At 37.7% G+C, this 26,015-nt stretch overlaps 1 protein-coding gene across 4 annotated transcripts in view; it reads left to right on the top strand.

Moving 5' to 3' along the window:
• Nucleotides 1–26,015, top strand: part of LOC106137283 (protein nubbin) — a 160,125-nt gene that overhangs the window by 27,244 nt on the left and 106,866 nt on the right. For 2 of the 4 annotated variants that reach the window (XM_060947657.1, XM_013338090.2), the window contains one exon: nucleotides 20,826–21,018. The exons of the other annotated variants lie outside the window; for them this stretch is intronic. The gene's annotated coding sequence lies outside the window, so the exon portion shown is untranslated. The remainder of the gene's footprint in view (nucleotides 1–20,825; nucleotides 21,019–26,015) is intronic. 4 annotated transcript variants of the gene reach the window in all.

Genomic DNA, 26,015 nt, shown 5'->3' on the forward strand with positions numbered 1-26,015 from the left:
TTATGTCGTCTAAAGTAATTTTATGGGGCTTCTGTTTGTAATCATAACGCATTCCATTTTATTCTAAGCTTCTTTCTTTGTAAGTCTTTTTAATATATTTCTTTCAGATGAAATTGTAAGCCGGTTGTTTTCTGGCACTTTAGAATAGAACCACTCCATATCATTCTCATGTATTTCGTAAAAGGCGAGTAAGAGATATGCTTATAAATTGGGAATTCCTCTTGTAGGCGATGGTCTAGCAACCTATCACTATCTGAATCTCAATACCATCATAAAACGGTACCATTAGGGCTTCGTTAGTATTCAAACTAATGTTCATAACTTCGAAAATAGTCATCGGTTGCCGAGGTGGGATTTGAACCTGTGCCATTTTGCGCATCACGCATTTTAACCGGGCACCTTACTAAATGACTATAGTCTTAAAAATCTTAAGGTGTTTAAAATGTCCTTATGTTATCAGAATGCAATTATAGATACTTCCATACAATGATCTGGAAAAATATTTAAATTAAATAAATCACTGTTTTTCTAAACTACAGCAATTTGCGTTAAAGCCTTCTTTCTAATGCGAATATAATAACACTGATCCACAGAGGCGAAGCCTAAAGATGACCAACTCCTAAACTTATAGACAAAACTTTATATTTTATACAGTTCATTAAACAACAGAGACATCAAATTAAAAATTTATATTAAGTATTTTGAAACTTAAATTAACTAATATTGCACATACACGTTTTTCTTTTACATAAAAGTCGTCAATTGCAACAAGTAGTTTAGTAGACAACTTGCTTTGTCAAATTCAATTAAATCAATAAAGAAAGTAAAAATAGAACGATATCTTTCCTATGTATGTCGAAAAAGGCCACTAAGGGAAAGGCTTCGGGATTCGTTTTATAAAACTTGTCACTATTAATGTTTCAATGTTATCATTAAGCCATACAGCTGAACGTGGCGTTTCAGTCTTTTCGAAACTGTTGGCTCTGTTTACTGTGGAAGGGATATAAACTTGATTGTATGTATTTATGTGTGTAAAAATATAAAAGTATGTGTGTTAGTGTATAAGTAAGAATACATAGGAACTACATCCGTTGACACAGTTAATATCCATAACCTTACTTTTTGCCAGGATGTCCCCGATTTGAAAATAAATATTTTTGTTAGCCAGAAATACATAATTCTTGCTGCAATAATAGATAATATTGATTCTTTTCCAAATAATAATATCAGCGGGATCTGTTTCTACAGAATCTGTATTATAATGAAGGTGTTTTCAAACCTAATCACTGTATTTATAAAGACCGACAATTGTTATAAATTAAGGTTAATCTCACAAACTTTGGCCACAAAAAGCTCGGCTTTGTTTGTAGTGAAGCTTCTGACCGCCGCGGGCTCGGGTCACCCGATAATTAGTGGGTTATGATTAATTTCCCCTAATTTCCCTTTTAAATCATAGCATTTATATGTAAATTTAAAATAATGGCTGTATAATAGTCTAACAAAGAGAATAGGTATATTTATTATTAAATAGATTCAATTTAAACTTATTTTCAACGGGTGGGTATTATGATTATGTTAAGAGAAGGTAATTCTGAGGGAGCCTGTGAAGTTAGTCTATGGATTACAATGCTAAGCTATATTTGACTTAATAAGCATATTAAGATAATCTCAAGGTTATGCTAGGAAAGAGACTAAAGGTTATTAATGTAGTTTTAAATTATTTAGATTTCAACACTCTTCGACCGACAATTCACGATTGGTTTGCTATACAAGCGATAATAATCCAAAAAGAATTCTAAACACCCATCTCCAAACAAACCCGTGTGCACGCACCCTTACAGCGAGGTGGATGATTGATGAGGAAAGTGTTTAGGCGGTTGTGACGCACAAACACACAAACAACCTCATATTACAACAAACACGCGCCGTGGGAGGAATCCGCTGCGGGCTACACGTCTAACTTTACACTAATATCATCGAGATAGTGTGTTTGTAGAGGTGTATGGAACTACTGGTCGGGTGATTAGGCTTGATTTAGTTATAAACAAAGTACAGTTATACTATTTATAAATAATACAGGTATTAAACACGCACGTCACGTACCTTTCTTGTATCTTTCAGTAATGTATAAAAACCGGTCGTTTTTAATTGGACCATCCCGTCACCCGGTGGTGCTAAAAGAAAATAAATGAAAATATATAGGTAATAATGTGATTGACCCACTCCTCAAAGCAAATTGTATAATGAAGAAAAATTACGTTATCATCCTATTTTTAACGATTTTCACGAAAGCACATTAAGCACATTTTTTAATGTAGTATCTCCAGGTATTTAAGATAATTACTAATAATCTTACCGAATAATAATGCGTTATTATTTAGATATTGAGAGAACATTTGACATTTGAAAGTATCTATGTGTGAAGAGTTTTTTTTTTAAACTACCGACAATCCGATATCAAATGGCAACTAAGATAGTAACTTATCCTTGTTATTGCATCAAAAAAAGATATTCAATTCCTTGTGAATGAACTCCGCCAGTTATCCGCGATCTGAAACAGGAACCAGTGGGAATGGAGCCGCGGCCGGCAGCGGCGCCGGAGTTATGATTGTCGACAAAAAGCTATATTCATTACTATGGCGATTAGCAGCGTGTGTCGCCGGAGGTATGTCGCTAGAAATCGGAGCGGGATCGCGAAAAAACTCGCCCGAGCCTTGGGTCTCGCACCCACTTGCCACCTGATACATTGTTGTATTATATTATATTGGTGGTTAACGAAACACAAATACATGTGTCAATAGCGATAAAAATTTGAATTTCGAATTCTTAGCCAAAGAGGAGAAATTGAGAAGTGATTAAAGTGGCCAGTACAACAAAACGCCAATTTCATATGAGAGGACTTAATATTTTAAAATTTGCCCTATATGATTGGGATTCCCTTTATCAAGTGATCAGCTGTCAGCCTATGTCAACATCTCAGTCTTAATTATATCATCAACTATCCAGCTAAACGGGCTTCATGTGACGTGTGTCACTAAGGATTCTACCTCGCAAGAAATGAAGACGTGATACGTGTCTATTAGCCAAAGAAATGAAAAGCTTGGTAACAATTTCAGAGCTCACATTCAGTAGATAGTGAAGTAAACGCTCGTTTGATAATTACAAAGAAAAATAAGCCCATTCAGTTCGTTGAACGCTGAAAAATATTTAATTCGGTTAGTACTCACACTAATGTACACAGCTTCGTCAAATAGTCATTGGTACTTAGTACTTAGTAGGTACATGGCCGCAGTGGGATTCGAACCTGCCAACACGCGTTTTAACCGTGCACCTTACCGATTCGACCACCGACGCTCTTGGGATCCGGTTGTCATCATCCTCCTGTAATTTGTCGTGGTTACCGCTACCCTGGATATGAGCCCGGGGTACACTTACGGGTCCCATATTAAAGCTCTCTAATTCAGATCTCTCCACCGTTTCGATACTATAATAATAATTGAATAATTGGTAGCTTTAAATAGTACAGAGGCGTATTGCCTTTAGTAGCAGCTCTATTCCACTATTTGATCGGTTGCTGTACACACTGTATCATTTTAACTCATGTATCTAGGATCTTTCGAAGCGAAAATAAATAACCAAATAAAATAGAAAGCGCTCAATAGTAGCATATTTGTCCGAGAAATCTAAAGGTGCATGTTTCTCTAAATGTCCATATCCTCTGCTAATAACTAGACCATGGGACAATGGTCAGCGTTTCAACACAAGGCGTGTGGGTGCGAGACCTGCCCAGCCTGCGCATACATTGATACATATGCAGTGGAGCAATATTAATGTATCGTAATAGTGTTCTTAGAAATGTACACGACGTTTAATCGTTGCTTTTTGTCGTTGCTAATTAAATTTATTATTCTGCTCGGCGGAGAAACTTATCTATGAATTACAAATATTTAAGGATGTCATTAATCTCCTGAGATACGTGCAGCTTTGATTGATGTGTTGATATAATTAATAAATCCATAGTTTAGTAACATGCCTTGCGTCTAAAATATGTGGGTTCTAATTGATTTTCACAGGTAAAGACATTTTAAATTCTTTCTGTTCCTTTTCTCAAAATTTCGTCGAGTTTTAAGACTATTATATCCATCCATTTGGTTAGGCCTTTTGTAGGAAGAAACCAAGTTTCTTTATCCGAATATCCATGGAAAACTACAATTAATTCTCACTTATCCTGTACCATATGAACCTAAAACCTGTTAGGTATCTCGAAGATTTATCTCAATACAAATTGTGTCCATTATTAACTCCAGCAAATAATTACTTATAGATGTACTTATTTCTTCTCGAGATTTACCATCACTAAGAATTTGGACTATGTTTTTTCAATACGAAAAAGAAATTAAATACCTAATTATAGCAAGCTTTCTTAGTATCATGTACTTACCTCTAATGGATTCAAATCCTGCGGTGTCAACAACAGTTTAACGCTGTGATGTGGCAAAAAGTGCCCGCGTGGTGCTTTGAAGTAAACTAGCGCTAAACAGCGTTAAAGTGGCGGCCCTCTGGGGTCCTCGCTCGCGGCGACGCGTATTTAATGCTGGACTCAATTTACTGACAAATATTTCTTTCATAAGATAGTTTTTTTTATATATATATTTTTTTCAAATTTCTATGTTCAGCCAGAGGTCGTTCCCTCTTATAGGAGTACTATTCAGGTTTTTGTGTTCTACTTCATTTACCATTTTAAGTCCCATGTTTCATTTTTCTTTTTTCCTTTCTTATTTATGTGTATGTTTGATGAAATCTCATAAAATTATTTGTTATAGCAAAGAAAAGTAGAGTGGATCATAAATTTGCCTACTTCGACAAATGTTGTCGAAGTTAAAAAGAAACTAAAAACAAAATTTTATTGTTTCCTTTACAAGTTAAAATGTCCAGTAAGCTTATAAGTCAACGTAGAATGGACATATAAAAATGTCATTGAGTGGACGCCCGCGGTTTTTCCTGGCTGGGAACCGCCTCAATTACGAGGCGACGCCGCGTTTTTCCCTCCCATGAAAATGTATGAGCGCGGTCACTCACCGCCGAGATTTGTCACGTTTCCTTGGAAGCTGCGTGTGCGCATGTACGAGGAAGTCGCTAGGGTTACTGTTAGTTTTATGAGGGCGATTTTTTGTGTACCTATAACGACGAAGGGCTAAGGAAAATTAATAAAAGCTTAAAGAAAAATCTACAAGAATAAAATTATTCTAGGCTTGGTTCCAGTCTAGCCTTCGGCTTGCGGATGCCTCGTTAACATAAGTTAGGTAGTGTCACCGGCTGCTGAAGAAATGCAGCTGAGGATATTACTAGTATCACTCTTAGATGATCACTATAAGGATGGTTTTTACAAGTAGAGTTACAGGAATGTCATCAAAATTTTGGTTTTGATAATAACAAACCAGGTTTGTTAAATCGGAATTTATATAGAAAATACGTAGTCTACGTGTAGGATTTATATGAACAAAAGCTATCCCACAAATTTCGGATGATGTTGACGTAAAATAATTTACCGTATATTCAAATAATAAGGAAAATAGTGCAGCTAAATGGTCATAAACTTATTAATGAATGAATACATAAGGAGCCAATAATACTTGCGGTACAAAATGCTAATGAATGTGCGTTGTTAAAAAATGTGTAAACTCTTATCAAATAAAAATAAAGATTCTATAGCAAATAAAGATTCTATTCTATTTAATCTAGCATGTACCTACGGAAGAGGAGGCTGGAGGCGAAGTAAACATTAATTTGTCCGTTCATCACATAAATTAATCTATAATTCATCCTCTCATACAATATGTTCATACAGCATATATTATAAGTTTAATCAGGGGTGTAGCAACAAAAAGCAGCGGAAATGCCGGCGGTCGGTCGTAACGTTTTACGATCGGCGACGCGACGCGATGCGACTTTCTGCATCCGGCGACTGCAGTCATTCACAACTGCACTTTTATAGGGAAACTATTTCCGTATAGTTGAAGAAAAACTGTCAATAGAATTATACTACTAACTGTGAATGTATAACTGTCTTGTTATAGATTTAGCTCAGTGTTATGAGGTAATCTATACTAATATTATAAAGCTGAAGAGTTTGTTCGTTTGTTTGGACGCGCTAATCTCAGGAACTACTGGTTCTAATTGAAAAATTCATTTTGCGTTGAATAGACAATTTATCGAGGAAGGCTTTAGGCTATATAACATCACGCTGCCACTATAAGAAGCAAAAAAAACAAATTAATTCATCCTTGAGGGCTTCAATGATGCCCAAAATAACTATTCCACGCGGACGGAGTCGCGGGCACAGCTAGTTTAAATATAATTTACCCATCTCGTTTCGATTCTTTCTTTGACCTGGACACGACCAACGGTGAAAGCGTTTCCACTATGCAGGATCTCAGATAAGGTACCCGTTAAGGTTACCTTTTGACAGAGTTTAGGAGGTCAGACGAAAATCGTTTTGTGTAAAAACCTGCCCTTGTAAGTGTATCCAGGGCAAATGTCCAGGACGGGCATGACCACAACAAATTACAGGAGGATGATGGGCACCGGACCCTAGGCCCCGAAACTTTGTGGCGGAGGGTGCGACGGGAACACGCGCAGATTTGAAGACCATGCATGACCAAGATCGCAAGGAGATACATTATATGAAGTCATATACTAGAAAGGAGCCCATTTTGCAAAATGCCCATTTTGAGAAGTACGCAACATGAGAAGTGCGAAGTACCTCTTTTGAGAAATGCCCAATCTGCGAAATGTAAATCTATCTAATTTATTTGGTGAGTACTCATTTTGCGAAGTGCTCATCTTGCGTCAGACCAATAGGTAGAATCTATTAACCTCTCTGCCGATACACAGCTAAAGATTTGCATTAATCGTAATTACCTGGCAACCAGTGTTAATGTTTCACATTAATTGCATGGCGATAGCGGGGGTGAGGCGGGCCCGGGGGTGGGGGAGGGGTCAGCTCGCGTTTAAGGGCATCTGTGCCGTGAGAAACAGCGTGCGACCGTATTGTAGCCGCTACCAGGGTTGAGTCAACACTGACTTTCATATCGAATAACAAATTATTTACACATACATTGCATTTTTTGTTCTGCAAAGTTTTCAAAATTTCAAAGAAAGGCAGCGATGTATGTTTATCAACAAATTTGTGCGGTTAACCCACGGTTAATGCACGTAATGGAATACCGTAGTGGATTTTTAAGATTCATACGTGCGTAATGTTGTGACTCGATCAATATTCATGTCCGTGATTTGCACTGCAGTAATTAGTTTTATGCTTTATTTTATTTTCTGTGTTCGATGTGTGCTTGTATTGTAAATTGGTTATTATTGTCTGACTTTGGGTAACGAGAGAGATCTTTTCATGCCAATTAGTTATTATTTCAATTACTACGAGGCTACATTTACTTTCTTTGTTAACATTCAACAATTAATGTTAGTACATACAATATAACGAGTATGTCATGTGTTAATTAAACTTACTTTTTTTTTACTAACATTTATTATAGTAATAGTTCCACTATTTAGGTCACATCCAAAATAGTAAAATGTCAAAATTAATAACAGTAGTTTAATACAAACAGCGCATTGACCACGACGCTCCCCGCGGGCCCGGTACAGTCAGGGTGGAAACTCAATGTGTGGATAAATCACAATTGTTTTATAAGTCTTGTGTCTGATCTTATTTTAAACAGATATTTTAAGCAACCTTTGTTTTAAATGTGGTTTGCTATAAAAGTCAAGTTTTTTGGGTGTCGTAATCCGTTATCATCTTCTTGGCATTTGTCTGGATCTGTCTAAGATAACTAGATATAAGATCTTGAAGAGAATACTTTGAAGTCTTGGGTACTTACTGGAATAAAGGTAAAATACGAATTCTGATATTACATCTTTTTGTATTGTATTTTGATAGCTATGAAGAAAAAAAAGCAGAATAAAGTCAAAATGAATTAATATTAATCTTTCAAATAAAAATTAAAATCGACTGCAAAAAAAAAAACCCGACTTCAACCACTTTGGGTCATAATGGATGCACTTAATTGTAAAAGTTAACTCTCGTACTCTTCCAACATCTACCGGTATGATATGGTGTGGTGTGTAGATATCGTAGCGGAACACGGCACAACATCGATATGCCGGTGACTGTACGCAATCAATAATATAGTGAAACACAGATTGTTTGCGGCTGTACACACCGCGCCGCCGCCCGCCCCGCTCGCCGCCCCGCCCGCGAGGCTGCAATCGGTCGCGGTGGTCCAATCAATTCCAATGTTTGCTTTTTGAGTTTAAACAAAAATGGACGGTTTTATAAGAATTTGAGGAAGAAAAATCTGACGACGTGAATTGTTTTGTGATGATCTGTACCGTCACAGGCGATTTATTTACTAGTTTGTCACATTTTCATATGTAATATAATCTACAGGGAAAAGTTAAGGTCAACTTGAATCAATTGCATGAAAAGCTTGATGAAACAAGGGTACTAGATACATACTAGGTAAGGAATACGAAAAATAATTTACTCTGTCAGATTCTAGTCTACGTTATCAGAATTGTGGCGTGATTATTTTAAAAGAACTTATATTTGTACGATACATAAGCGGTGAAGCTGTTTCTTCTCAGGTAATTTACAAAAAAATATACTCGTATGTACTTATTATATATCATGAGTTGGTTTTTCGATCGTTCTATGAATGTCGTGGACGCCGACTAAGGGATACAAGCACTAACAACTAGTAACAAGGCACATGTTGAATCTGGTCCCACAAAGTTTCATACAAATGATTTTTAAGCAACACATTTCATGTCTCTGGTTCTATATCTACTCCTGGGGGCTAAAGACAGGAATATGCAATACAAAATAATGCTGATCAGATGCAATAGTTGGAAATCCACAGATTCGCAGCTACGGCCAGCCATACGTTTTTGTGCGTGCATATCGCCCGCCCAATAGACATAATTGCCCTCAATAATTCCTCGCGACGTGACTCGCAACCCAATCGAATTCTGTCCAGTAGATAAATGATGCAGTGTGGTGATGGATCTAAGTCGGAGCTGGTATTCTGGTTATTAGTTTGATGCCCAGCATGAAACAAAATTATTAGTACTTATATGCCTAAGCATTCCAATATTAATTATTCTACGATTCTTATGGACCAAATCAATCTTTGGATCGTGGTTGAAGAGCCGGGTGAGCCTTCGCTTCTTCGCCTCTTACGACATTAATGGACTTTTCCATAGTAAAATCTCTTTATTCTCTAGTACATTGTCCACGTCTAATAATCTTCAATAGTTAGAGTGATCCTATATTAAGGTGCGGGTATCACACGGCACCCTGTTAAAAAGCAAAGGGGATGTTATAATTACCAATATAAGAAACACATGTCGCTAAATATGACAAAATGTGACGATAAAGAAATTATTTTTAATTACAAAGAAGTTACTTTATAAATCTAAGCAAGCAAAGTCGCAAAGACATACTAGTCTTCTCATGAATCTTACTTCACATATAGCAACATACGAGTGCATATCAGGTAGGCGGGTGCACCACCCCTCTAGAGTTATTCCATTAATTAAAGCTTGCCCGCGACACCCTCCCCCCACCGCCCCACACCCCCACCCCTCGCAAAAACAAAGCAACCAATAAAGAGGACAGGGCTGTTAAATATAGGAATGCTTTTATGAAAAGAGTTTCAGCGTCGAGGATTTACGGCGCAAAGTTTTCGAATTTTGTCGTACAGAGGTATGATTCTTAACGGCCTCCGTAGACGGTTACGGGTTCGAATCTCATGGGAAACGAAAAATGTTATGTTGTTGGTACATCTTTTTGAAGTTTTATTCTTTTAGTGGTATCATGTACTCATGTTTGAAATATAGTTCTGGTTATCATCTGGTGATTCTGTTGCAAACTGACGTAAACCCAGGGGCTGTAAGATTTTTCCGACAATAAGAGGTTGCTTCTTGCACTGTTTATAAGGGTTATTAGAGTGAAAGGGTTATAAATTGGGAATCCATTTTAGCATTTCTGACTTTTGTGGTTTTCAAGTTTTCTGAATATTAGCTCTTCTTTTTATTTGACAGATATGATATAAGATAAATGTATCAGTATCTTTAGCTAGCCTATTACTTAGAGCCTTGCTAAGGTAACTAATAACTATAACTTTCGTCCACTTCTTTAAGGCGTATAAACAACTAGTAGATCTTCAGGGGGCCAACCACAAGCTTTTGTAAAACAATCTTATTTCAAGGAAGTCTTATTATAAGCTTGTAATAACATTACTCATATTCGTACCATGACCTCTATCACGCAATCTTATTTTATTCCTGCTTAGTGTTGCGAAAGAATGAATGATTTATTGACTTTGTCTATTCCCTGCTAAAGGATAAAAAGAAACAGCGCTATATATAATACATAACGCCATCCCCTTCAATCGCTTTGAATTGTCGTTCCGTATAACGCATTAAGTACGATGATAAAAATTTATAATAATATAAGTATAAAAGTTGCTGTAAATTATTTAAAAGTGTTTATTTACAAAAACATTAGGATATTTACGTAACTTATTATGTAATATAAACTAATATCTCAAACATATGATTTAAAATGTTGATAAATAAGTATGAAACCTAATCTTTATGACGAGGTGAATCGTGAACGGAACGCAAGGTCGCATGTAGTCATAGGCGAAAAAAAATTTGAAATGTAAACAAACCCAACTCAAGTGTTTCAAACTTTAAATAAAATTTATGTTAGTTTTAAATGGTGAATAAAAAACTTTCTTCGACTGAGCCATAATAGGTGAGGCCTATTTTAATCTTATGGCTCATTTTCATATTCGTCTCTTCAGCGTCACCATTGAAACAAAGTGAGTTTTGTTCAAAACCAATTTCAAGAATAAAACTTTAGTAATGTGGTTTGAAATAATTTTACTAAATAAGACGACGACGACATACGACGGCGTTTTCTTGATCTAACCTCTTCGGAGTTAGCGGCTTCGTCGGCTTCCAAGAAATCGAAAATTTCGAAGTTCAAATCCATTGCTAAACAATTGCAGTCACTACCTATAATATTGACGTTCACTTTCTAATAAGCTTTTTTCCGAAACTATGTAGATTTACTCACTTATTTCAGCAAATAATAGTAAATAATGTTGTATCCGTTGCGAAAGAGGAACTTTTTTAAGATTGCTAAATTTGACATTAAAACAATAATGCTATAGGCGTAAAGTCACGTCATGGTACCAATTTGAATGAACGAAATAGAGGTGACGTCACCAAAACTATCTGAAAAAGTAATATTGTTTTAAGCTTGTTTTAAAGACCTCGTGGTGCAAAAAATCAATGTAATATTAAACTAATACTGCTATAAGACGTTGTGGTTGGCCCCGGAATACCTTAATTCAGTCGTCAGCTATGAATATGTATACGTATCCACAGCCCTGAAAGAGCGGAGTCCAGGGGGGCGTCGGGCGCGGGGGGTCGCACGCTGTTAGAATAAAACATTATTCATAAATAGGATATTACGGCAGGTGCCCGGGGAGCCTCCTCCAGGACGCCCCCCACTCCCACTCCAGCCTCACCCGCGCCACAGTGCAGCGGGAAATGTGCGCTTTATTGTAATAACGCCATTCTGTTTAAATTTTAAGATTTTACGTATCGGAATATTGGTCCGTGAGAATTTTCTGATCACAAATTTTTCTAGAAAGAAAGTAAATGGTTAGCACGCTACGTGTGTAAGTGTGTAATGTTTAACACAACTTTTCAGCCTATTGAATAGTATCGTTACATCTATTTTCTGGGATTTCGTAAAGTTGATAACTACAGAGTAGACTTTCACTTAAAATTTGGTTTATATAATCTTATCATCATAATCATCATAATCCGAGCTTTAACATACGCTTCTAGATCGTGGTTGTTAACAAACACTTAATACGTATGTAAGAAAATTGATGGATTATATTACACTTTCATGCCAGAATAAACAATAATTTCCTTTCAAAATGCACCTAAATAATTGTAGGTACATTGAACAGCAGCCGTTATAGACATTCCCAAGTATAAATCAGCGTAGTTACCAAGCGACACGTTTTCGCGCACCTAACATTATTATGATTTAGCAGTTGCAACTGCAGGCGAAGGAGCCACCACCACCCCTCCCCCCTCCCCCCGGCGGAGGGGGGAGCGAGTTGCGAGTAATAAAGCCAGCCATATTTCACACTTAGCGGGTAATGAGCGCGCGCCCAAATAATTGGATCACGTACATAACTCATTATTACCTACACTTCGGCCTGCGAATGTATCATTACTGCCCCCCTCGCCCCCCCATAGCACAATAAAAGTTTGACCGCTTATAAATGGAGATAAGACGCGATTATCATCCGAGTTAAAACAGTTATTGATTTCTTGTGGCAACTCGTTGTGCAAAATACTTATCATGTCATTTACATAATTAGCATCTGAAGGAGCTTTGCAGTCGTATGAATTGAAATTGTTACAAAAGGGTAATTTAGACTTTGCGGCCATGACCTCTTATCATTCACATAAGCCAGGAAGGACGCTTATAGCCAAATTTTTAGGTGAGGTTCTATGCAGCCTATCCCTTTCGTTGAAATAACCAACAAAGTTACGCATATCTATCGTAACCATTGGCAAATTATAAGAATCATAAATTAAAATAATAATTACCTTGTATTTCAGCACAATTAGCTAGTGTTAAATGTGTGTTGATATAAATATATGCTAATCACCTTTTTTACTCGTATTAGTTTATTCAGATTTATTTTTAACTGCACTCTCAATGACCAAACCACAATAACAATTATAGAGGTCTGTTAAAGTTATTCTACTTAGGTAGCAAAATTTCTAAATTAGCATAGAATAGAGTACTAAGACATATTTGTACAACATAAAATTGCCAACTAAAGAGCACATTTACAACGTCCCATTCAGAACAATCGTTGAAGCCTCGTGTGTGCGAATAGCAACACGCACGATGTTATTCAACTTTAGCATTTACCTCGCATATTCATGTCGGGTAATTTCACCCTTTCTTTGCCATGAATATGGAGATTGTAGAAAGTTCTCGCCGTTGAAAAACTAGTTGAGCTGCTGTAATTGGAGCTCGGCGCTAGTTTTTGTGGCGTTGCTGTCTCCGAGAGTCCGAGGGCGCATGGGATATGTTTTGCGTAACGAAGTGGTTGGAAGTCCATTGCGTTTCATATTAGCTTTCTTTTAGGATTTGCAAAATATTTTTTGTTAAGTTGTTGGAGTTGGCTCTTGTTAATTGTTTAGAGTTTCAATAGGAATTCATGGAACAGTATTAGGAATGTGTGGTGGTTTAGTAAATTTAAACACTTTGACATGAAAAATGGTGTTGCAAAAGGATGCACGTTTTTAAATTCTACCTCGGCGATGTATCAATTACTCTTTTTTGCGTAAGATAAGTCCGAATGCTGCACCTGAAACTTGCACATTCATGCACCTGAATCTTCTTCCTCCTTTTTGGTTATCGCTTTAGTCCCGGTTGCATCCTAATCACTCTGGAGAGGAGCTCGGGGTATGCCTTTGACCATGGATCCTGCATTGGGTGAGTTAGGTTTTTATACTCCGTGACTCCGTCGCCTCAATGTTCAGGTTCCCTCACGATGTTTTCCCTCACCATTAGAGCATCGGTTAGTACATACATACATACATAAAATCACGCCTCTTTCCCGGAGGGGTAGGCAGAGACTACCTCTTTCCACTTGCCACGATCTCTGCATACTTCTTTCGCTTCGTCCACATTCATAACTCTCTTCATACAAGCTCGGCGGTTTCGGGTACTTTTGACCTGACCCTTACCAGGACGTCCTTAATTTGATCAAGATACGTTCGTCTAGGTCTTCCCCCTCCGACCTTTCCCTCCACACTCTCCTTGTATATCTGCTTAGTCAACCTGCTTTCATTCATCCTCTCCACATGACCGAACCATCTTAACATACCCTTTTCTATTCCTGTAACTACATCTTCTTTCACATCACAACATTCCCTTATCACGCTGTTCCTTATCCTGTCACTCAATTTCACACCCATCATACTCCTTAACGCTCTCATTTCCACTGCATTTATTCTGCTTTCATGCTTCTTTTGCCATACCCAACTTTCACTCCCATACATTAATGTCGGGACCAACACGCCCCTGTGCACAGCCAGTCGAGCCTTTTTGGATAGTTTCTGACTGCTCATAAAGGCATGCAAAGCTCCATTCACCATGTTCCCCGCGTTCACTCTCCTTTCAATATCACTATCATACTTGCCATCTGATGTAAACTTTGATCCTAGATATACAAACTCTTTCACTTGCTCCACTTTTTCTCCTCCAATCAAAATATTACATGCTGTCATTTCTTTCTCCATTTCAAAAACCAGTGTTTTAGTTTTACTTACGTTCACTTTCATTCCTTTCTCTTTTAAAGCTTCATGCATACAGTTTACCATCTCCTGTAACTCCTCCGCTGATGACGCCAGTATAACCTGATCGTCGGCATAGAGCAGACATTTGACGAGTAACTCATTCATCCTTAATCCACTTTTAGACTCTTTCAAATCTGTCAAACAGCTATCCATAAATAGGTTGAACAGCCACGGTGACGCAACACATCCTTGCCTAACGCCTTTCTCAATCTTAAACCACTCAGTGTGCGCTCCGTTTATCCTGACACAAGCACTCGAATCCTCATATAAGGATTTCAGTGCTCGTATTAAGAGACTGCTCACCCCATGCATAGAAAGTGCTGACCACAATTCATTCCTCTCAACTCTGTCATAGGCCTTTTCCAGATCTACGAATGTGCAATAGACTTTTTGACTCTTGGCCAAAAACTTTTCGGCTATGCACCGCAAGGAAAAGACCTGATCAGTACATCCCATTCCCTTTCGAAATCCCGCTTGAGCATCCCATATTTTGTCATCAGTTTCATTCCTGACTCTATTAATCAATACCTTAGCATACAATTTGCCGACGACGCTAAGCAGGCTTATACCACGATAATTTTTGCAGTCCAGCTGTGACCCTTTTCCTTTGTAAAGTGGCACGATAACAGCCTTACACCAATCTTTTGGTACTCGGCCGCTTCTCCAACACAAATTGAAAAGGCAGTACAACTGACTAGCTACTACGCCTTTTCCTGCTTTAAGCATCTCGACCGACACTCTATCACACCCAGCAGCCTTTCCCGCTTTCATACTCTTAAGTGCTTCCACAATTTCGAACATTTCAATTTCGCCTTCCATCTCATTCTCTTTTTCTTCGCTATAGCAGAAATCTTTCTTATTTCCTTCCTTTTTTTCAAATAAACTTTCAAAATAGTCCTTCCATATCTTTAGTACACATTCTTCTCCTTTCACAACGCTACCATCCTGGCATCTGATCCTAGTCAGCTCTCTGGTTATAGTATTTCCTCGGGCTGACCTTACGGATTTCCAGAATACTTTCAGATTTGACTGAAAGTCTTCTGATAGCCTTTTATCAAAATCCTCTTTATACTCTTCTTTCTTTCTAATCACAGCTTTCTTAACCAAATCTTTCATTTTCTTATATTCCTTACGTGCTTCATTCACATCTTCATCAATAACCTCTTGCATTCTTAAGTTAGCTTTTGCTGCTAACAAATCCAGCCATGCTTTCTTCTTTAATCGCACAAGTTCTTGCACATCTTTACTCATCCACGCATTTTTGTGATTTTTTCCTTTCCTTCTTCTACTTACACCACACACTTCAACAGCTACTTTCACAATTCTTTCTTTAAATTCCTTCCATCCATCTTCAATATCGCTCATTTCCTCTAAATCTTCAAATTCATCCTTCAGTCTATTAATATACTTCTTACCTACATCCATATCTTGCAAATTTTCTACTTTTACTCTTTCCAAAGCGCTGGTTTGCTCCCTTACCCTGTGCCGCCAGCGATTGAAGATACCCCTTATCCGGGATATCACCAGTAAATGGTCCGAGTCAATGCCAGCACCGCGATATGCACGGGTATCCAGCACTTTGTTCTTCAATCTTTCATCTACAATCACAAAGTCTATCATACTTTTTAAAATACCTTCCACTCTTGTGTAGGTGTGGATCTCTTTATGTTGAAACATTGAGTTCGACACAAAAAGATCCCACTCTAGACAAATTTCTAATACACTTCTTCCATTATCATTCACCTTTTCGTCACCAAACGCACCAAGCACCTTTTCATATCCATCACGCTTTACACCCACCCATCCATTAAAATCACCTAACATAATAATCTTCTCATTTGGCTTGGTAACTTTCAATACTTCTCTTACACTATTCCAGAACTCCTCGTTTTCGCTTTTTGCTGATGTTGTACCCCTCGAACCCACATCCCAAGGTGCATAAACACCTAGAACGAAGATCCGAGTGATTCCAACTTTCAGCCTAATCCATAGAAGACGAGGGCTGACACACTCATACTCATTCACGCACTCAGCCATTCGTGCAGAAAGAATTAGACCGACCCCTTGACAGCCTCGGCTGGTACTGGAAATTCCAGACCAATACGCCGTGTAAGGGCCGTGCTGCGTCGCGTCGCATCCTTTCCGCTTCGTTTCATTCACGCACAACACATCCAAACGTCTTTCATCCATCATCTGGCATACTTCCTCAATCTTATCCTTCATTCCTCCTCTTACATTCATCGTCGCAAAGCGGCTTTCAGCAGACCGCATACCGCTCCCGCCGGGAACGAGACGTGATGGGGTGCGGACACCATCGTCGCCATTTATATGCTTTTTAAGGTTCATAATGCGATTCCCACGAGACGCTAGGGAAAAATTTTGTCCGCCCCAGCAGAGCCCCGCATGCCAGGGTAAGGCTAGCCATTACCTGGGGGTCGCCCAACCCCATGGCGGAAGTGGCACGCTCGAGACTAGGCTCGCCCCTAGCCATGCATCCATCGGCGCGGCAGACCTTAGATTCAGATCGGTTAGTATTCAAACTAATGTACATACTACGAATATGCATGAATGTTATAACAATTAAATTTATCCGGTATATTTATTTAATAAAAATATATACTGATTCATCAGATTAAATTTGTAATTGTGGCTCGTGTGAACACGCTCTCACAATGAAGCTAAACTTAACGTTTTAAAAATAGCCGTGTCTACACGAGTGCGGTGTGAGTGCGGGTCACGCCCTATTGGGCAAGTAACGGTGCAAGTAGCTGACGAGACCTTTGTTGAGTCAATTACATACTGAGAATTAAACGTGTGTAAACGTGGTATTAAGTCGTAGACATTAATGTATGTTAGAGTGTCAATGGTCGAACAGTTGAGAAAACATACATTGAAACACGTGGTTTTTCATGAGGGGTAGACAGAGACTATTTATATCTTTTCAATTGTTATAATCGCTACATACTTTTTTCGCTTCATTCACAATTAAAGGTGCACGAATATAAAAGCATGACGCGAAGGTTGGTATTGGTACCTACAGCATCAAATTATACCGATGCCATGAATCTATGACTCTATTCTTTTTCAAGTAAAGTACCTACTTTTCTAAGTTACGTATATTAGTATGTTTGTTAACAGATACTCTTGCGGTGAGTAAAAATCATCTATTTTATCAAAAGCTGCCCATTCAGGCAACGATGATTTAATTAGGAAATTTCGTAACAATATATAATATAATGCATCGATCGCAAAATTTAAAGAAAAAGATTTATTTGTAGAAAAGGATACGAGGTCAACACCACTTATAATTAAATTTCCTAAGTACTTACCGTTTCCAAAGCGCAAGTATAGAATAAGCGGCGGCACATCTACCTACCATTAGCAATAGTATTAGGTCGTTCAGTTTCATCTCCGGCGACCCATCTCCCACAGAGCAAGGCGATAATTGCTTGCCATGCGTAAGCTACCTTCGTGAACAATAAAACAATGATAAAGTCGGATCCCGTTCTTTATATTATTACAGCCTTATCGTGATAATTAATTTAGCATTACCTGCCTCCTTGCGAGTAGGGCGACCATCGACCAACCGGCCATTTAAAATTTAAAACAAATACGAAACATAAATACGAAACTTTGTGAGTATGTCAGGATGTCAGTATGGATGTTTGTTACTCTTTCACGCAAAAACTACTGAACCGATTACGATGAACTTTTTATCCTGGAGTCCCCGTGGGAATGATTCCACGCGGACGAAGTCGTGGGCGGCCTCTAGTAGGTACATACATAAATTACATTTTCCCGGAGGGGTGGGGTGAGACTACATCTTTCCACTTGTCATGATCTCTGCATACTTCATTCGCTTCATCCACATTCATAGCTTTCTTCATGCAAGCTCGACAGTTTCGGGTACTCTTCACCCGACCTTTTGCCAGAACGTCCTTAATTGGATCAAGGTACGATCGTCTAGGACTTCCCACACCTACCAAATATAAAAAAAGTTAATAATATTGAAATAAGTGCTAATTTTAGGCTCACATTTTTCTAGTGCAAGCTTTCACGCTAGTCTGATAGCGAAGAGTACGCAGTGTGTGCTTCTCTTCCTGTTTTGATTGTAAAAGTAATCAAGAGAAAGGCTAATATTTTTTTTATAATTGCTAATACTTTTTTTAGGCGCTGTTGACAACTTGTCACTATATGAAGCTCATATTCCACCATTGAGACATACACCTGAGTCTCTTTAAAACTGTTGGCTCTGTCTACCCCGTAACGGATGAAGATAGATATAATTTTGAACATTTTATATAATTATTTTTCAGCTTGAATATCCTTCTTTGGTAGATTTAGTTTTTATTAAAAGATTTTACGGGAATGGAAAAATAAGATATAATTTCTTCCAAAGTTGCGGGCAAAAGCTTGTGTTTCTATAGAAGCCTTAAAATCGGTTATTACTCCAGCATCCGTAATTTACTCCCGAAGTCAGCTCGTCCGCGCGCGCTCGACCGCCCGGTCACGACCGCGGCAACAGCTTTAAATATTAAGTAAAGGCGTTATTATTAATTGAATTAAAAATATTAACCGATAAGTGAACTTTTAGGTTAAATTTATGATTACCTTAGTTCTTGTATAAAAATACTTGGAGATATAAGTGAAGAGTCTGCGGGGAGTTGAGAGTAAGTAAACAATATGAGAGAATGTCAGTAAGCATCTAACAAAACAGGGTCAAGTCTTTGAAAAATAAATGTGCCAACAATGTGTCGACAGATATCTTGCGGTAATTAAAAACGTTGTGAAACACATTCACACGCACATTCAGGAAATTGAATGAATGATGGATTAAAATGATCTAATATGGGTTAGGTTCCCCTGCAAAGGTTCCAGAGGTCAGATGGGAGTAGCTTCCATCAGAAACCTGACTCGCCCAATCCTGGATTCTCGTCTTTATTCGGTAATATTTACCATAATAAGTACATAAGTGCCGTGTGGTTCCCGGCACCAATACAAAAGGAATAGGAATAGGACCACTCCATCTCTTTCCCATGGATGTCGTAAAAGGCGACTAAGGGATAGGCTTACAAACTTGTGATTCCTTTTTAGGCGATGGGCTAGAAACCTGCCACTATTTGAATCTCAATTCTATCATTAAGCCAAATAGCTGAACGTGGCCATTCAGTCTTTTCAAGACTGTTGGCTCTGTCTAGCCCACAAGGGATATAGACGTGACCATATGTATATGTATGTGTAGTACACATATAAAATACTTATGAAGACACACTAACATTTATTTTTTACGGGCCTGACCCCCAAGAAACAACCAGGGCAAAATCTTTTTTTTACTGAATTTCCTTATTAATTGCCTTTTTCTATTGTTTCTTATGATTTCATATACCGGCTGTGTCACCAGGAGTAGTGAAGGTTGCTTCTGTGTTCAAAGGTTCCGATCAGATCATGATAAAATGGACATTTTGATCTTTGTTTCAGAAGTTCACATAGTGCATTTATTACGAAATAAACCATACTTTAAGCATAAAATATATTAGGCTAACTCAATGTATGTGATTTTTCCGTTCCGTCCGTTTCCTCGTAAAGTGAGCACATACAAACAAACAGCAGGCAATGGCAACACCTCCCACAATTATGTGTCCCTCATTACGAGTGTCAAGTGGAGCCGCATTAGAATCGGACAAGTAGACGCTTCGTATTCATTATGTGCGCGCGCAAAAACTGGTCGCGCATTTGAATGAGGCCCGCCTTGCGGTGTTGCCAAGTCGTTATCCGCTAGTTCCTAGGTAAAACCTTTTTTTAGAATACTTTTTATTTTTAGTCTGTTGTTTTCGTGGACCTCTTCTAGCAACACCTGCCCTCATACACCTCGATCTTCTTGAATTTCAATTTCTGATCGCAGAAGGGACTGTTTCTTGAGATCGTCTACAAAACAAAAGAAGGCGGCGAGAGCATAATCTTTTCCCGCCTTCTTCTGTTTTGTAGTCTGAAAAAAGACTAATTGTTTTACTGAAAAAATCTTAACATTTAATGACACTAATGCATCTTTAGTAGTTTTTCTTAAAGAACAGTTGTTAGTGCTTTTATTTGCCTAGCTTCAACGATAACAATGGAATAACGGTTATATGATTTGCAAGATTTTATGACTGGTATTGGAAAATATACTAATGAAGTTTAATTTTTAATGAAAATTAGACTATTGTCTAATCAAATGGTTAATTTTAAAACCGACTGAATTAAAATTGTTATTCCTGGCAACCTATTTGCATAGCAAGTATTGTTACTTCTACTAAGAATCTAACAAACTCCCAACGTTTCTGCAAAATGTGTTTCAGAACGGCAACACCGCCACCCGCTCCTGCGGCCACCAATTTACAAATAAAACGCGGGGAACGTCCGCTCCCGGCAAAAACTGACCGCTCTCCGGCGCATATGAATGGAGCCGTTTTTGCCACCGCACCATAATGCCGCTTCAATCACGGCCAGGGAATGTGTAACGACTGAAGTACAAGGGAAATAATTCATGAGGTTCGTTGGTCTCTCATATTTTAATAAGCTGAATCAGGTTTGAATGTGGCTACGCTGGGAAATACGTTTGAAAGTTTCAGCGGGAGGAATGTATCAAATTATATAAGCGCTTATTCTACATACATACATACATATGGTCATGTCTATATCCCTTGCGGGGAAGACAGAGCCAACCGTTTTGAAAAGACTGAATGGCCACGTTCAGCTATTTGGCTTAATGATAGAATTGAGATTCAAATAGTGACAGGTTGCTAGCCCATCGCCTAAAAAGAAGAAAGAGCGCTTATTCTACTTGACTTAATTCAAATATTCTACCTATGTTCAATCTTATGAAACTTATTTTTGTTTTTGGCCTAATTTAAAAAAAAAAAAAGAAATATTTGACAACCATCAATATACCATTGACATAAGTCTGTAATATCAATAAAAATGCATCATCAAATACAATAATTGTTTCCTTTTTATATGTAATACAATATTATTTTAATGCAAAGAAAATCACAACAAATTATTGAATAGCCCCAAACTATGGAGATATTTGAAACTGCTTTGTGTTTTTTACAATCAGCCGATTGTACATGTTCCTTCTGAGCGGGATGCTTGGTTGGTACTGTGTATATGAGGTTCTCGTTCGCACCCACGGGCAGTAGTTTGCTGTCAAGGGCGAACACTGTGCGACTTTCACAAAGTTTCAGCAGGAAATGCTTAAGTAGTGTCCACGTGATTCAATCGCAAGTTTATTATCGATTGCGTTGTGAAGAGAGCATTGCAAACAGTAAGCGCATACTCGCCCAGCAGTGGATGAGAAGTCAACAGTGAACGAGAAAGTAAGCGGATACACCTACTACGCATGTGCGAGTGTAAGTGACGTGCCGGACAATTGTGAGTACTTTTTCATTCGATTCAGTGGTAGCAAAATTGAACTTTAAAGACAAGAAGAAATTTACTTAGAAAATATTTGGAAAGTAGTGTAGTACTGTATGGACTTAGAATAGTTTTAAGAAAAGTGTTCAGACGAGGAATCTATGCCCAATTTCCTAGCGGTTTTATTGTGACAAGGTTCTAAACACTTGTAAAATTTTCATCTTTGATTTAGGACTTAGAAAATTTTTCGACTTTAAAAAAAAAAAAAAAAAAATTTGGCTTCAATTTCAAACTATTGTAACTTAAACATAAACCATGAATGCTCTAATTAAGGTTCAGATTAACACTAACAAAACTATCGGTAGAGCTTTTAGTAATTTCAAAAAATCTCCTAAAGAGCGGTTAACTGAATCTTATATTGAAACAAGACTTGAAGCATTAGAGTCACAATGGTCTATGTTTCTGGATACTCACACCAAACTCATATCTGAGTACGATAGTGAGGATTTAGAAAAAGCCAAATATGATGAATGTGCTGTTTATGAAGTCACAGAAGAATTGTATTTTGACTACAAAGCGGTACTGAAAGAAAAATTAAGTCAAATTAAACCTGTCATACCAACTACTTCTAATGTCTGCGAAAACGATTCTAAAATAAATTCATACAGTAGTGTGAAACTTCCAAAAATTACAATTCCCACATTTTCCGGTAACTATGCTGAGTGGACAAGTTTTAGAGATTTGTTTATGTCTCTTGTGCATACTAACCGATCTTTAGACAATGTACAAAAATTACATTATTTAAAATCTTATTTGTCTGGTGAGGCTGAACAATTATTGCGACATGTGCCCATTACTAGTGATAATTATGTAGTTTGCTGGGATCAGTTAGAAAACAGATACAATAATAAACGCTTCATTGCAAACTCAGTCCTAAAAAGATTTATGAGCCAAAGAAATGTTACAACTGAGTCTGCAAGTGCATTAAAAGAGTTATTAGATACCAGCAACGAATGTATGAACGCCCTCAAAAATCTAGGTTTACAAACTGATTCATGGGACATGATCGTAATTTACATATTGTGTTTGAAGTTAGATACTGAGTCTCGTAAATTGTGGGAATCGAAGTTAAGTGAATTGCAGGATAATTTACCAAGTTATAATCAATTCACAGAATTTCTACAGCAAAGGTTTAGGTCACTTGAATTTCTTGATAATAAGGTTTCAAAAAATGTTCCGAAAACTAAGGTATTACATGTTACAGAATCGAATAAATGTCCGTTTTGCTCCGAAAGCCATAAGTTGTTTAACTGTAGGAAATTCTCTAAGGAGGAGCCAGTAACACGTCGTAATTTCGTACAATCTCGGAAACTATGTTTCAATTGTTTTAATTCAAACCATGCGGTGTATTCGTGTCGTGTACCATCCAAGTGCAGAATCTGTCATAAGAAACATCACTCGCTTCTTCATTTGAATACTATTTTATCGCAAGCGAGTAATGTTTCTAGTTCGGTACCAACTGAAAATAATTCATCTGAAGTTATTGTTAAACAAGACGAATCGTGTAAGAATATTACTTCATGCCACATTAATACACAAAGCCATGTTTTGCTTGCAACGGCTTTGGTAGATGCTATATCGCAATCAGGCACACGCATAACTCTCCGGTCTCTTATTGACCAAGGATCACAAGCTTCGTTTTTGACGGAGTCCGCAGCTCAGCTTCTTGGGCTGCCGAAGAAACAATGCAAGAGTTATGTGTCGGGGTTGGGTGGTGATAAGGATCCATTGATGATGTCAAAATATATCGTATATTTTAAAATTCAATCCCTCATCAACCCAGACTTCGTTATTCAAGTTAGAGCTCACGTTATTAAAACTATCACCACATTGCTGCCTGACAAGGAAATTGCAGTGCAGAGGTGGTCAAACCTGCCCAAAATCAGGTTAGCAGATCCAACATTCAACTCTCCTAATAAAGTAGACATACTTCTAGGTGCGGAAGTGTATTGTCAAATAATAGAAGAAGGATTTATTAGGAGTGGTCCAGAAATGCCAATTGCCCAAAATACAAAGTTGGGGTGGATATTATCTGGTAGGGTATCTGTTGATGTAGAAGAATGTAATAAAAACTTTCATACCTTTGTCCAGTGCATGCATGCCGTAGAAGATAATAATCTGCTGCAGAAATTTTGGGAGCTGGAAGAAGAGCCCAAGTTATGTCAAGAAAAAAGATGGACAGAGGAAGAAGAGAAGTGTGAAAAGATATTTGCGAGTACTACAACAAGGGATTCCGAAGGTAGATACATTGTCAAACTTCCCTTCCGTAATGAAGATCCGCAATGTCAATATGGAGATACATTGGCGATTGCTACAAAACGATTTGAATATCTGGAAAAAAGATTAATTAGAAATCCTGAATTAAAAATACAGTATGCAAATGTAATAAATGAATATGTAGAATTAGGTCATATGGAGGTAATTCCTGAAAATGAAATTAAATCAACATTTGTATACTTACCTCATCATGCTGTAGTGAAAGAGGACAGAACAACAACTAAAGTTAGGGTTGTATTTGATACTTCTTGTCCTGGAAAAAATGGAGTCTCCCTTAACAGTGAGTTAATTCTAGGTCCCAAATTGCAACTTGACTTACGTCATATTATTATGCGTTGGCGTGTTCATCCAATTTGTCTGTGTGCTGACATTGTCAAAATGTACAGGCAAATTAAGGTGACTGATGAAGATACCTACTTTCAGTGCATAGTATGGCGTGACAATCTAAATGACAAGTTGAAGCATTTACGTAATTTAAGAGTAACGTTTGGTACTGCATCAGCTCCATATTTAGCTGTTAAGGCCCTGCAACAAAATGCAAAAGATGAGGCAGCTGATTTTCCTGTTGCATCACAGAAAATCTTGACGGACTTCTATATGGATGATTTCTTGTCGGGCTGTGAAAAAGTTGAAGACGGCAAGAAGTTATATCTGGAATCAAAGGAATTATTAAAAAGAGGAGGATTTGAGCTCCAGAAATGGACAAGCAATAGTGAAGATTTATTAAAAGCAATAAATGAAAAACAAGCGGAAGAGAAAGTAAGTTTGAAAATAGATAATGTTCTAAAAATATTAGGATTAACTTGGAACCAGAGTACGGATAATTTTGAATATTCTGTGAAACTTCTTCCCGCAGATGAACCTGTAACAAAACGAAAAGTTATATCAGAAATCGCGAAGTTATACGATCCATTGGGATGGCTGGCACCAGCTATTATAGTTGCTAAAATATTCATACAAAAGCTGTGGATATCAGGGATCGGCTGGGATGATATGCTACCTGAAAAGCTATTAAAGGATTGGTCCACTTACCGCAATGATCTTCTACTGCTTCGTGATATCACAATACCTAGATGGATAAATACTTATCGTAACAGTTGTAGTCAGGAACTTCACGGGTTTTGTGATGCCTCCAATGATGCTTATGCTGCAGTTGTTTACATTCGTGTAATAGACAAAGATGGGAATAGTGCGGTTCATTTGATAACATCCAAAACAAAAGTGGCACCTATAAAACAGGTAAGCATTCCGCGACTAGAACTGTGTGGAGCAGTACTACTTTCTAAACTATTGCAAGAAGTGTCAGGAGTTTTGGACATAAGCAAAGAAAATATTTATGCATACACGGACTCTACAGTAGTTTTGGCGTGGTTGAGTTGTCATCCTGGAAAATGGAAAACATTTATAGCAAATCGCGTATCACATATCTTAACTAATATGGACAGAAATCAATGGACTCACGTTAGGTCTGAGGATAATCCAGCAGATGTCGCGTCACGAGGTATTAAACCTTCAGAGTTGAAGAATGCATCCATCTGGTTTACTGGTCCAAACTGGCTGAAAGAAAGGCAAATTAAAAAAGAAACAAATCGAATATATGAAACAGATTTAGAAAAAAAGGTTTGTCATGTTGGAGTATGTAATCAACAGATAAATGAGCAAAATAATAATGAAATAATTATCAAATTTTCATCACTACGTAAGCTAATAAGAGTTGTTAGTTATTGCAAAAGATTTAGAAAGGTTAAAACCGTTAAAGAAAATTGGCTTACCAGTGAAGAGCTAAGAGAGGCTTT

Source organism: Amyelois transitella, chromosome 14 (assembly GCF_032362555.1).
Source record: "Amyelois transitella isolate CPQ chromosome 14, ilAmyTran1.1, whole genome shotgun sequence".
Taxonomy (NCBI): domain Eukaryota; kingdom Metazoa; phylum Arthropoda; class Insecta; order Lepidoptera; family Pyralidae; genus Amyelois; species Amyelois transitella.